Source organism: Pinus tabuliformis, chromosome 1_2 (assembly GCF_031772625.1).
Source record: "Pinus tabuliformis cultivar Carrire ecotype Pingquan chromosome 1_2, CPIR1, whole genome shotgun sequence".
Lineage (NCBI taxonomy): Eukaryota > Viridiplantae > Streptophyta > Pinopsida > Pinales > Pinaceae > Pinus > Pinus tabuliformis.
The window spans coordinates 313,818,598-313,834,206 of record NC_142298.1 but is presented as its reverse complement, the minus strand read 5'-3'; the positions used below and the strand labels follow the sequence as shown (position 1 = coordinate 313,834,206).

Below are 15,609 nucleotides of genomic sequence, written 5' to 3'. Positions count from 1 at the left end.
TGTGAAAGTTCAAGGTTTGGTTTTTGAATTGATTGTTTGGTTGTTTGGTTGATAATGTAAGAATGGACCATTGGGCAATGGAGCCAATTTGCTTTAGGTGGATCCTTTTAGCAGTGACATATGAGTTTAATAGGGAAAGGTAGGTAGATTCGTTGGATCTTATATGCTTGATGAGATGGGAAAGAAGAAATGACTAAGTTTCCATTAAACATAGAGAAATTAATAATTCTATTGCTTAACTTCAGTTGAAAACATCAAAATTGTTCAAAAGACATAATTGAGTGTATTAAAAAAAAATTAGATTCTTTATTTTCTTTGAAAAAAATAGACCAGAAACACATGTGAAATTACAGAGAAAGGAAAACACAATAACACGAGAGAATATCACTTCACCAACACAATCTGACATAGGAATCCTGAAAAGCTTTTGTATTACTGAAAATTTGTCTACTGGAACTTGTGGAGCGGCTTTACAATCAATAGTCCTTTTTTTTGCATGCAAAAATAAACACACTCTAAGTCCTATGACAACACATTTATAGAATTTTTGCTAAATTATCTTCAAATTCCAAAAAAGGAACTGATTACAAAATATTCTCTAACAATTTTTGGATATCTCCAAATATTTCCTGGAAATATTGAAATGTTTGCAAGTATCTTGCATTGGAATCTAGAATTGGTTCACTGACTACTGGAAATATGCAAAAATGATCCTCATTCTATTGATCTTCTGCTACTAGGTGTCTTAGACTGATCTTCATGCCCTTGAAATCTGGAAAAAGGTTGAAACTGTCTTCACAAAATCAGCTAACTGCCCTCTTAAATTTGATTGCTCAGCCTTTGAGTTATATTTCTATCATTTTTTCCTTTCATGATTTGAGTTATATTTCTGACGCTTTTTCCTTTCATGATCTTTTGAATACTTCATTATCGTCAAAAAAATATTTTGGGAAAGCTATACATTTTAAATAATATTTCCAAATATTTCGATTAAACCCTTAAATTAATTTCATAATTAAATTTTCAATATATTCATTTGAATGATTTAATAAACCATCTTGTTTTCAAATCCATGGGTTGTTTTCCCTTCCCATGGATTTTGAAAAACCATGTGTTGTTTGGTAAATCCATGGTTTGTTTTCTCTTCCCATGGGTTTTGAAAAACCATGTGTTGCTTTTCAATGGCTAGCAAAGTATTTTTATTTTGCTTTTTACCCATGAAAAATTAATTTGGATAAGTGTTTATCCAAATCTATGTTTCGTGCATTTACCTTTTTCATACCATAGTAAAAACAATATTTCATGTCTCTGTAGAATTTTGTTTTTACTGGCCTCCTTTTGCTTTCACATGTAAGTCTTGTTTTACTTTCACCTCTAAATTTGATTCACCTGTACCTCAACTTCCCATTGTAAAAATCATTTCATAAATGCTATTATTTGCTCAACCTCTTATCCATAAAAATATTACATAAATATATGAAATATTTCTTTTATATGTTTTACTGCCATATTTTATAAATGTATTTCCACCACAAAATAGGAATAATGGTATTTCCGGAGGGGAGTAGGTAGTAAATGGTTTTTAGGAGGGGGGGTGCTGAGTGAAGTAGGAGCAGTAAATTATAAAACAAATTTACGGACCCTGGGTTAAATGTCCAGTAAATTATAAAACAAATTTACGGACCTTGGGTTAAAGGGGTTGGGGTCCCTAATTAATCAATAACCATTGGTTTGACTTTGCATACATATCGATGCATGATGATTTAATAATTAAATGTGGTTCTAATGTTTCAAAATTAGGTTGCAAAGTTATTTTTTGAATAAATTTTAATAATTCAAATAAATATTTTCATACTTAGGTTTTTTTCCTTTGTTTTCTGGTGTAGATTTCAACTTGCTCATTCTTTTGATCGAGATGTCAGTTTGAAGCACTAGATATACTGTTAGAAATATGCTTAAGATAACTTTGCCATGAAAACACCTGCAACATGATCTGAACCAAACTTTATATCCAAAAAATCTTCCAAACATCCATACTTTGTCTTGGCCACTAAACTTCAAAAACTAAATGGCTCCTTGGACATGCAACTGTTAGGCTATGACACCTAGTGATTCATAGGCTAAACTTTACCAGAAAATTCCCAAAATAGATAACTACACAAACATGTTTTACCTATATTATAGGACCCTAACACCGTGTTTCCATAAAATAATTTCCAGATAAAAGTTTTGCGAAATCCATTGGCTCGTTATGCCCATTCAAGGGAGTCACTGTGTACTTCATGTATCTCTCTGACTCTACCCGGATCTGATTGTTCTTGCCACTGTATGGAAGCCATAAGTGTGACTAGTTTGTGCCAAAATATCCTTGCAACTTTCTTGACCAATCTCTTCTCAGTAACACTCCATATGCTTCCAGGATGTCCACAATCACAATGTTGATAGATTAGTGAACTCGTCTGTCAGCTAATAACCTGATGATGACATCCTTGATTTCACCAATTGCCTAGACATGAGTTCTGTGTAGCTAAATGATTTCTGCATTTTCCTTGTCCCATTTAGCATTGATCTTCTTGGCCACAGATAGTGGCATGACATTTACCGATGCACCAGAATCAACCAAGAAATTGTGTACATTGAAGTTGAAGATTTAAAATGTTAACAAGAACGATGGGTAGGGTGTGCTTGATTCCATCATGAGTGAATTGAGTACAGATGTGAGAGTGTCAGAAGACTTACTAGATCCCTTGTCTGAAGAGGTTGCATTACTAGTAGAAGTTTGTCCAAGTGCCCGTAGAAGGATGTCTCACTAGCTTGTGATCTTAGTAAGTTCAAATAGGGAGATGTTTGCACAAACATTCTTTATATATTCTACAATGTTGTAATCTACAGTGGGAATACTGACCAAGGTGTTCAGGGATGGAACTGGGATTGTGGTTTCTGGAGGGATGGTTCCGTCTTTGCTGTTGTCGGAAACACTTTTCGTTGGAATTGTTTTCCTAGACTTGCTCTGACTGTTCTGCATTGACTTAGCCAGAGGATTTAGTTTTCTTAATAAATTTTCTTTGAATTTATGTTTTGTCACCTCAATCAAAGTTGTTGGCCCTTAACTTTTCAAGTTATATCAGTTACCCTTCTTCTGGGCCGGACCATCACTTAGAGGTTCCTTATCAACAATAGTTTTCTGGGCTACTGTAACACAATGATACATGTTCACTACATGCCTAGTGCTTGTATCTTCATCAGCTGCAACAACTTCTTCCTTCTCTTCATTGGTCTCAGCCTGTTCCTCAACCATGATTGAGTCCACAAACTATGCAACCATTTTGCTCGTGAGTTGGTTCCATTGTGGGCACGTCTTCTTCGTATGATGCTTATTATGAAACATTCAGTATGAATCTGTGCTATTTTTTTCAATGTTCAGCACCACATTGGAACTTTGTGGAAATTTTGCTGGCTAATTGTTGCTAGTGCTAGAAGATGCATTCTTCTAATCATGAACTTGAGAGGCTTGCTTTTCGTGGTAGTCTCGCTTGCCCTTTTTTAATTTTAGCCATTTCAGTGGTCATGGAATTGACGAGACGAGTAAGAATTTCAACATCATTTGATTCCTTTTCCTTAGCCTTGCTCATAGATGCCTAATACCTCTTACCCATGTCCTTGGAGTCCTTTGTGGGTTCATCATTTGTGATGACTTCAATAGCACGCAGTCCCTTCTTAATGACAATAGCCTCTTCGCATCTTTCTATCAATGTTTGTCTCGCAGTTCGCTTTACAAACTGCACAATACTTGTCGACAAGGCAGAAGTGTAGTAATCTATGGTGATGGAATCACGAGGTTTGTGTCATCCGAGAACTTGTTTAAGATGAAATTGACCCTCTAATTAGAATCTTTAAATTTTTCCTTCTGATCCATCTTAAGACTACCCAACTCCTTTAATAACATGGAAGGGGTCTTATCTTTAGCAAATTTCTTAAGAAAGATTCTTTTGAATGCCTTCTAATTCTGGATGGAGTTTGGAGGAAGGCTATGATACCATATAGTTTCTCGACCATCCAAGCTACATGGAAAAAGTATGCATGCAACATCATTGTAACATACCTCAAGTGTTTATAGATGTAGGTAGAAGTTATCTAGGTGGTATTTAGCCTTCACTGTTTTGTTAAGGTCATATTTCATCAAGAGTTTCTTCGCGTGCCTCGACATCTTGTGCAGGACACCTAGAAGTGCCAGTGGGCCCTGAGTCATCTAATCTAGATTTTTCTCTGCCATGTCTTCTTCTTCGTTTTCCTCCTCTTCCTCTTTCGAATATGATGGTTCCTCTTCTTCTTCTTCATTTTCTTCCTCTCCGCCCGTCCCACCAGAATTTGAACCTGAGAGTAAGGGGTTGCCTCCTTCTCCTCCTTGAAAGAGTGGAGGTTCTTCTTCCCTTTCCACAACATCTACTAGTTCTTCAAGAGTGGTGAGAACTTCTTCTTCAACTGACGAGACCACTACTCTTGTGGGGGTGGTATTTTTATTCTTTTGAGAATATGGAAGAGTGATTACTCCTAGAATCAATCCAACAACTTTTGCAAACTAACGGGTGATGGGGCAGATGACCTAAAGTTGATGATACGATATTTTACGTTTAGTCCTAGGTGGTGAAGAGTTACCAACTTCAGAATTATGAGTAGGGGAGATGGAGTGAACATTACTACCTTGACCAGAAGATGGATTAGTGGGGTCGGTGGGACAATCAACCATAAAATACTAGCTTCCCTCCTTCTAGCACCAGAAATGTTGATGGTGTTGGACCCACCAACATTCAGGGGATCTCCCTGATATGAATTCCCAACCAGCCCTCACACTGTTTGGTGTAGGAGTCCCATCCGGTATACATGCCCAGTTGCCAAATGCTTAAAGATTTTCTTTGGATCTAGCTATCAACACAAGAGAATGATGCAATGGTATCTTCGAAAAGTAAGGTGAGTGTGCCAGGTGAATGTGCAGCACAACTGTGTCTATGTTCTCTTACTGCAAAAGGGGGGAGAAAAGTGAGCCTCTAAGTGAGAGGTAATAGTACCACCTAGGAAGAGACACACATGAACCAGAAAGACCTGTCCAACATCCAATAGAATAGTCCACAATGGATGTGATAGTCGTTACAACCAATGAACAAGGGAAGATTCGTATAACATCCAATGGAATAGTCCACAATGGATGTGACAATCGTTATAACCGATAAACAAAGAAAGTTCCGTCTGGTACCTCGAAAAATAGTACACAAGGATGAGACAATAATAAGAACCATTACAACACATTCTCAACAAGATAAGCACTAAAATAACCGAAATAGTTCAACTATCTTAGTACATGTGAAAGCAAACATGAAATACAAATGTTCACAGAATAATCTTACAAACATTCATAAGTCATGCATAAAGAACATGTTGGACTTATAAGAATTCTATTATTAAGCAAAAGTTCCAAGACACATATTTACATTGTACATTATTAGCCCCAATAGTGGGACATTGGAGCCACTCCCTGCTCCTCAAAGAACTAGTTGGTCTCTCTAATGCCTTGCGGGAGGAGCCAAGGTAAAAAATCCTTTTCTCATACAATGAAGGGGTATATATAACCAAGGGGTGATGCTTACCCCCTAGTAACTCTTTTACCACCCTCATGAATGTTCAACTTGTGATGACTTTTCAACTTACATGACTCTTTATATTCATGTGTGTCCATTGGATGTCCACTTTACAATCCATTTGATTTACAATACATTTGATTTACAATATCAATGGCCCACAATAGTGATGTGGCATATGACAACTCATGACATGACTTGACATGACACTACTGACATGGATTGGCTTGATGATGTGGCAATGTCAAGCCACTATTGCTGCTGAGTGATATATGTGTTCTTGGATTTGCTTTCTCTTCTCCTCCACATAACTTAATGATGCAGGTTATTCAATGATATTTGGTCTTGGAAGGTGGTTGCACACTTGTGTTCCTTTTTCTTTCTCTTGGTAGGTCCAATCATCTATTCAAATTCAAGTGAGTCTTTAGGCATGCTTCCCTCCTTCTTCTCCTTCTTCATCGTCTCTCCATGACTTGATAGTATACCTTTCTTGTAATTCATTCATGACGGGACGACATCAATCTGAAAACTCCCTAGTCTATGATGATACATTATTATCCATGAACTGAGCCCGAGAGAAGTGATGCGCTGGGAGAGAGGTCTCAGTAACTATGCATTGCGTAGTTCCAGGTGACAGGGAGAGGGGTTGATCACTGAGACTACGCAGAGCGCAGCTCGGGCTTTACTCAAGAAATTTTTAGCACAGTCCCCACTGGGGAGAGATATTGTGTAATGGTCACTAGGAGTTAGGATTGCGTAGTTCAAGCTAGCTACAGGTGACGTGGGATGAGGCCCTAGGAGGTCAGTTCTGCACGATTTTTAGAGGCAAGAGGGATTGGGCAATAGAGAGGCCTAGAGGACAAATCTGCGTAGTTCTTGAATCAATTAGCTCCGGCTGAGGGGGGGAACTTGAGGACACATCTGCACAGTTCTAGAGGCCAAGGGAGGTTGGGATCTCTACGCATTGTGGGGTTTGAGTAGGAAAGGGGAAAATATTGAGGACTGAAAGTGTGAAGTGCGTAGTTCAAGTTAGACTGGGAGAAACAACTACGTAATTCTGGGGGTTAAGGAAGGCTGCTAGGCTCTGGAATTGTGTATTACAACTACCCTAGAGGAAAGTGACTGCGCACTGTGTAGTTCTAGGCTATAAGGTCACATTATTGAGGGTGGAGATGACGTAGTGCACAGTTTAGTCGGGGCCTGATAAAGTTGAGTTTCCCAGTCGGGAAGATTTTTCGAAAATGGCTAAGTGCAGGAGGAAGATACACTTGTGATGAACTTGAACTGTGATCACACACCTAGCATAATTTGACAACATGACGACATAGACTACCAAAACGACAAGAAATAACTCCCCTCTATGTGACTGTCTCATGACAATAAGAGACAAGTACGACACTTGGGATAGACTTTAGGATGATCGTGACAAAACTTGTGCGACAATGCTCAAAACTTCGTGTATGAGTGTGACAGGTGTTTTCATGGCTAGGACAACTCGTATACACAAATACCAACCTTCGAAACCACTAGAAAGGGTTTGCAAACATGGAAAAATAGTCAAACATGGCAAAAGATGACAAACAATCCAACAAGCAAAAGGATTCAAAGAACTTTAGGAAAGCTCGTGAAATGAGTTTAAGTGTTTGAAACAATCAGGGGAAATACCAATGAAGGCTCTGAAATTTAAGTGCAAGCCAAAATTTTGGAGGGTGTTGTAGCCGCTACAACAGGTACCATGAGACCCAGAGGATAAGCGACACCTCTCAAGAACTCAATATGTGCACCATCAAACTACCCAGTGCGTTCACCAACCCACAACATATGAATAGAGCAATTAAATCATAGTCCAAAAGTGGAATCCTCCCTAGTCATTGCTTGCTCATATGGGTGTAGCAAGCATTCATGGGATGTCCAGAATTCAGTCGAATTCATGACGGGATGGTCAACTGTAAGGCCACAAGCAGACATGAATCCAAGAGCTTCATCAACACAATGGGAAAGCTCCATATACCTAAAACACATACACATGATCAAGAATAGAGAATAATAATATATAGATGAATTCAAAAAATATTTATAATGCCTTATAAAAAAATTAGAATGCAAAATTGTAAATGAATTTCGAAATACAAGGCATGATGAAAAGGTTACTTCTCCCCTTGTTTGCTGTTAGAGGTGAAATCCAAATTCCATTGAATAACACGCTGCATTGCTGCATAACCTCCTATTGAAAATTCCGGAAAAAGGTTGAGGGTTGCAACAACTTGGAAGTAAGCACAAACCATCCTTTGAGGATCTAACTGCTACGATTTCATGTTGAAAGCATCACTGTTAATATTATCTCCTCTGTAACATGGTAGTTTCACACCATCCACTGATTCAAAATCATATGATCTAGGTTTAAAAAACTACCCAGCCATTTCCTACCTTAGACAGAGGAAAAATAATTGTTAGCTAACCCTCTGTTACCACTACAAATTCAACCTTGCACCAAAGAAAACTCTTCTTGAACATTACAAACTCTGCCTTGGGAGAAAAATTGTAAAGCTAAATTGAATTTTAAGTTCTTGAAGCCTCAACTCATAGTTAGAATCAAAGCATGCAATTATTGAATCTCTGATATTTCTAATTTCAAATGTCATTTCATACAACCTGTTTGACTAGAGCATAGCATGAATCATTGAGTTCTAAAGGAAATCTCTTGCTTCTATGTGAAAAAATATAAATTTTCAAGCAAAATTTCAATTTTTGTTCATGAATAGGAACTCACTTTGATTACATGCATTTTCCCTCCAAACTTGAGCACAAAACCCATCTCCAAGAGAACACGCAAGGTATCTCGTATGTTATTAGGATTCAATTCCGTGAAACATTCTACACATCCCCTCCCCACAGTAGAAAATCCTTCCCGAGAGTAGCTTCTTCAAGCCTTTCTTCTAGTTTTCGTGCCCTTCGGCAAATAGCAAAGGATGAAATGTCTTGAGAAAACCCACAAAAAAATCCAACTCTTCAGCGTCTGGTATTGGTGCAATTAAAGGACATTTTTCCATTTCCAACTATCAAGTATCCACCCACTAGGAGATATTGATGTGGATGAGGATGATGACACTCTAATTTCAAGAACTTAAACAACCTCAACTCTTAGTGCCATCTTCTTCCTCTTAATGCCCTTTTCTCTTGCCAACATTTTCTGATTCAATGGATTGCATAAGCCACAATCTTCAGTTGCTTTTCCCAAGAGCTTGTTCACGGGAAACAAAGATAGTGTGATAAACATTTGTGAAGCAACAAATTCCATTATCACATAAATTTTGAGCCAAAAATGGAAAAAAAAAAATAGAGTGATGACTAAAGAAAAATAGGATTAGATTTTCACAGTAAAGTTATGGCACACTACAAACACTGATTTGAGTAGTTGATACTCTCAACCAACTCGAAGAAGGTTGAATAACACCCACAAGTGGGGCTTTTGGCCTTGCATCAGGGCATGAAAATCCAAGATGAAATAAATATAAGGAAGTTGGACCCAATTTTTTTTGTGAGAACTCCCTCATGGATATTTTATGCTAAATACCAGAGAATAGACATTGCATGTAATCTATTTGAAAAAATGTCTTGAAAAGATGTGTTATCATGGATGACGAAGATATACAGGTACATTCAAAATCAACATGATGATGAAGTCTTAGTATCATTCCATAAAATGAAATAAAGTGACATGATCTTGAATCAAGTCACCATTATGATCATACTCCCAATATGTGATGAATTGGTGTAGCGCATGGTCAAATATAGTCCAAAGTTAGGGTTGAGTTGTGGAATCTTTGTTACCTGAGGCATTTTGGGTTGAATTTGGTGTAATAGGAAGCTTCATAGTAAACTGATTGAAGTAATGGTATAGATATTGATAAACTAACCTTATTTTCTAAGTGAGTATGGATTCTCTGAAGAAACTGATGTAATAGAGAAAAGGATTTCAAAAATTCCATGGGAAAGAAACTACTTTCGTAATGTGGAAGGAACTAACCATAGAAAACTGGCCCTCAAAGACAAACTTCAAAACATTAAGATGTAGAAGAATGATACTATTCCACAGTATCTCACCAGATTTACACAAGTTCACGATGAACTTGGAGGGGTAGGTGTGAATGTTACAGAAGATGACTTGGTGAGCCTAGTTCTTCTAAGATTTCCCAAAAGGCTGCATAACTACTTGGACTCAGTAAAGGAGAAGGAAAAATTATTGAATTGGGAATGCTTATGGCCCGATTTGGTACAAGAAGAAATCAGGCGAAATAACAGAGATGGAAGTTCATCCAAGGGAGAGGATGAAGAAAAAATCGCATTGGTTGGAAAGGGAAAGAATGACAAAGGGAAGAAATCTCAAACCAAACCAAAATCCAGCCAAGGGGGAAAGAACAAATACTTGTCCAAAATAAAATGTTTCAATTGTCATGAATTCAAGCACTATGCTAAAAAGTGCCCACACAAAAAGTCCAACAAGAAGAACTTAGGAGGAGCAGCAGGTGAAGCATTGGCTTCACATTTAGAGTTAGACTTCAAACTGATTGCATGCATGGCCAACACTATGATGGGGAGTGTGTGTTACTTAGATTTAGGTGACTTGTTCCACATGACATGGTGTAGATAGTTTTTTAGTGACCTGGAGGAGAAATATCTCCATATTCATATTGAGATTGGGGACGATGGAAGGTACAATGTTACCGAGATTGGTACAATAACCTTTAAGAGGGAGTCAAGATCCCCTCTTCACCTAAAAGATGTCATGTTTGACCAAGCCTGAAGAAGAACCTCATCTATATAGCACTTTTGGAAGATCATTGATATGATGTAATCTTTAGTAAAGGGGAAGCCTTTCTGAGACACATAACTATTAGGTAGGTGAAGAAAATTGGGGTTCGTGTGAATAACTTGTACAAACATGATGTGGAAGATTGTGTTGCATTAAGTAGTAAGGAAAAGAAAGTGCAAAGTTACGATGCCATTGAACTTTGGCACAAGAGATTGGGCCATTTACATCATGGCGCCTTAAAAATTATGCAGCAAATAACCACTGGCCTCCCTAAAGGATCACTTGAGCAGTAATATGTCTGCAAAGGTTGTACCTTGGGGAAGTATGTAAAATCCACATCCCATGACTGAGACAACAAAGCAAATGCAGTCTTGGATAGAGTCCACTCTGATGTTTGTGGACCCTTCTCGACAACCTCAACTGCTAGACATAAGTACTATGCTATGTTTATTGATGATTTCTCAAGAAAGTGTTGGATCTATTGGACATTGGATAAACCAATTCTCCCCATGTGTTTCACGATATGTACTTAACCGCCTCTCATGGATCCATTAACTCTAGAGATGCGTCAATTTACTAACACCTGCAGGTTTCGGTATAACATAAATCGTGATTCCAACAAGTGGTATCAGAGCCAAAGGTCTCGAGTTCGAATCACACCCGACTCGCGCTAGGGGGAGATTGTTGGACATTGGATCAAACAATTCTCCCTGTGTGTTTCACAACATATGCTTAACCACCTCTCGTGGATCTGTTAACTCTGGCGATTCATCCTTTTACTAACACCTGTGAATTTTGGTGTAACGACAATGGTGATTCCAACAAGATATTCTTCATGGAAAAGAAGGATGAGACATTCTAAAAATTTATATAATTCAAGGCACTATTTTAGAAAGAGATTGACAAGAAGGTGAAGGCTCTTAGGAAACAACAATGGAGGTGAGTATGTTTTGAATGACTTCAAGGAATTTTGTGCCAAAGAAGGAATTCAAAGAGAACTGACATCTCCCCACAATGCACAACATAATGACGTAGATGAGAGGAAGAACCAAATAATTTGGGAGGAACAAGAGCTATGATACATGACCAAGGCCTTCCACTGCATTTGTGGGAAGAGGGATGTAAAAAAGCAATCTACTCGCAGAACCAGAGTCCTCATTAGATTCTTGGTATGATTACACAGGACGAGGCTTTCTCGGGGAAAAAAGGCACATGTATCTCATTTCTGAATTTTTGGAGCCTCTATTTACTGCCATGTCTCAGAAGATTTGTGGAAGAAACTTGAGTCGATAGTAGAGTTGGGAGTTTCTGTGCATTACACCGAAAATACACACAACCACCAGGTGTACTTATCTTCCCTCAAAGTGACAATTGTGTAAAGGGATGTAAATTTTGATGAAGAGAAAGCAATGAGATTATTTCTTGAGAGGGAGCTGTAAATCCCACTAGAAGTGGATCTTTTAGGTCCAAAGGAGAAGCCTCAGGAAGTTGTGGAGCAACCACAAATGGAGGAGCAGAGATGAGGAAAAGTGGAGACATCCACTCAAGCAAAGCCATCCAGAGAAGGTGGAAAGAGAACCAGGGAAGTTGATATATTGGTGTAGGATGCGAGGGAGAATGTGGGAGCTCCTTCAAACTTGCGTAGGCAAAGGAGGCCACCTGAGAGGTACAATAGCTACATGGCTCTATTGACTGAGCTTGTAGAGACTAAGCCATCCTCTTTTGAGGAAGAAACTAAGCAACCGGTTTGGGTTGATGCAATGGTGGAGGAATACAAATCCATCAGGAAGAACAATGTTTAGGAAGTGGTCCCAAGATTGACAGATTAATCAATTGTGGGATCAATATGGACATTCAAGGTTAAGCATGCAAAAAATGGAAGAATAGAGAAGTATAAGGCCATATTTATGGCCAAAGGATTCTCTCAAGTTGAGGAAATTGACTATGAGGAAACATTTGCTCCCGTTGCAAGGTATTCATATGTTAGAATAATTCTTGCATTGGCTGCCTAGATGGAGTGGAAGATCCACCAGATGGATGTAAAAACAAAATTTCTCAATGGTGTTATTGAGGAGGAAGTATACATAGAGACCCTAGAACGTTTTGAGATGTTTGATCGAGAGTCTCATGTGTGCAGACTTAGGCGAGCATTGTATGGTATCAAATATGCACCCTGAGCTTGGTACACTTGGATTGATAGTTATCTCACTAGATTGGGCTTCACCAAAATTAAAGCATATGCAAACCTCTATTATATTTTGGTAGAAGGTAAATTACATATCATTTTTTTATATGTTGATGATTTAATATTGACAAGTGAGGATCAATTAATCAACGCTTACAAGGAGGACATTGCAAGGGAATTTGAGATGAAAGACATGGGTCTCATGCACTACTTCCTCGTGTTGGAAGTACGACAAAGTGATGGGGAATTGTTTGTGTCTCAAGGAAAGTATGCCATCAAGATAATGCACAAATTTCACATAGAAATTTGTAAGCCCATGGAGACACCTCTAAAGACCAAATGGAGGAAGGAGAATGCCACTTCAGGTGGATAGCTTGACGCTACCATTTACTGCCGGCTAGTGGGTTCACAAATGTATCTTGTGAACACATGACTAGATATGTGCTATGCAGTCAACCAGCTGAGCTAGACTATGGTTAGGCTGACCAAATTGTATTGGAAGGTATATAAGCATGGTTTACGACACCTTAGAGGCACTACCCAGTATGGACTATGGTACAAATGGATAGAAGCAATGAAGTTGTGTGGATTCAGAGATGCAAATTGGGAAGGGAGTCCATCCGACAGAAAGAGTACATCAGGTGGAATTTTTAGTGTTGTGTCTGCAACAATTTGCTAGTACAACAAGAAGTAGAGGTCCATGGCACTCAATTCAATAGAAGCTAAATACATGGCTGCAAGTCAAGCAACATGTGAGGCCATCTAGATGAGAATGATACTTGTGGGACTGCTTGGTTAGGAGATGGATCCATTTACAATCTATTGTGATACTAAGAGTTGCATTAAGTTCTCTGAGAATCCTATATTTCACGATCAATACAAGCATATAGATATCCGGTATCATCATTTACAGGACCGTGTGCAGAGGAGGATAATGTTGCTATAATATATTCTGACAAAGGAACAAAATGATAACTTCTTGACAAAGTGTCAAGAGGAAAGTTTGAATTCCACAGGTGCAGAATAGGGGTGGTTGAAAATCCCTTTCTTGCTAAGAGGGAGTGGTGAGAAGTGTAGCAAAAAAGGCTCAATTTGACTCAGCCTTGGCGAAATTGAGTAAATTAGAAATTTCCACATCAACAAAAAACTTGGAAGTAGTTAAGTGAGGTGACATGGCTCTTATCACTCAATTAGCTCAGTAAATTCGAGTTAGTAGGCTTGGAGTTCAATTTGCATGTGTTGATTGCTAACTTCTAGCAATTCAGTTCAATTATTTCTAGTTGTACTCATTTAAACTAGTTCTAGCAATTAATAGAACTAGTTGGAGGTCAATAGTGCAGTGAGACAACCATCTAACTTAAAGATCGATCAGTCAACCAAAAATAGCTCATGCATGCAAGGAATTCAAATTTCTCAGTTGTGGTGGATATTCCAAGGCAGTGTAACATTAGTTGTAGACTAGTTTTGAGTCTACAAGTGCTGCATGCAACTAGTGATGAATCCTTGGGAATTGCATAATCATTTTGGAGGAAATTTCTAAAGAACAGGTGCTAATTTCCTCAAGATTTGCGCAAGGAAATATGAGCTCAGGTGGAGGAAACATTTGATGAAGTCTAGGTCAAATATTTTCATTGAGCAAAGAGAATAATTATTCACTTGTAGGTTAAGCTTAGAGAAAGCAAGCAATTGTAATACATTCTCTATTCATCTGATTAATGCAAGCATGCTTAACGGGTTTTTACCAGTTGCTTTCCCCTAGATAAATCTGTGTACTTGTGTATGTGATTGATGCATGCTTGTGAATGTTGTTCTAAATTGTGAATTAATTCCCACAGAGCAGTAGAGTAGAATTGTGTTTCTTGATTTAGATTAAATTTCTTGAGCATTTGCACTTCTATCACCATTTTTCTACAATTTTCATTTTTTAGAGCCGACATTATTTTTTATTTTTATTTTTTAATTATTTATTGGACATATATTGGGTTGTAGAATGCACCTCTCGTGCAATTAGATGAATTTTTTAACAATTTTATTTTTTTTCTTATTTTGTTTAATATATTTATATTTTTTTATAATTTTATTGATTTGAATAATAAATAGGTTAAATACTTTTTCTCCCATTATTTCAAAAAAGGGTTTACGAAAAAAATTAAATGGAGTTGTCTATATGTGAGACTTTTTTGGTTCAATTTCTCCTTAATTGTGTTCTTTTTAATCCAAATTTTGATAATTAGTAGGAGTTGTACTAAAGGGAAATTATGATATTAGTCGGTTTGATACTTCTGGAGTAGTGTTTGTATTAATTTATAATATATATTTTTCATTATTTAGTCACATTATTAATGTGTATTTTATTTATTTATTTATTTTTAATTTTCAATTGGGTTACCTTTCTCTCTCTCTCTCTCTATATATACCTTCCAAGTCATGTTGCAAGTATGCTTTATGTTAATTTGTGCTTAACTTTGAACCATGTTATGGAAAAACTAGATAGATCAGATTACGAATAGAAAATATTGATTACTATATTGATTACTTTTTTGGTCATAATTGTATTGCCTTTGATAATAAATAAGTTTAAGAATAGAAAAATTAAATTACTCTATCACAATATAACAAATAAATAAATAAATGTAATATATATATATATATATATATATATATATATATATATATATATATATATATATATATATATATATATATATATATAGTCAATTGGGGTTATCTTGGGTGGATAGGTAAAATGGTTGTTATCTCCCCCACCCAGATTCAATTCCCTCTGAGTGACATGATGAGAAGAAATATTGTTGTGATGGATTCGTGGCTATGAATATTGTTGTATTGACCCTCACTCTCACTCTCAACTAAGAAAGATGATGGTTTCCTTGAATTTTTTTTCCATATATTATAAGTTATAATATATACTAAAAAAAAATTACAATTTGGTTGGTTCAATTACTTTTTAATCATGTACC

General features: G+C 37.2%; 1 pseudogene; it reads right to left on the bottom strand.

The window, feature by feature from the left end:
* Positions 1 to 7,316: 7,316 nt before the first annotated feature.
* On the bottom strand, positions 7,317 to 8,931 carry LOC149205618 (phospho-2-dehydro-3-deoxyheptonate aldolase 2, chloroplastic-like; annotated as a pseudogene).
* Between the last annotated feature and the right edge of the window lie 6,678 nt (positions 8,932 to 15,609).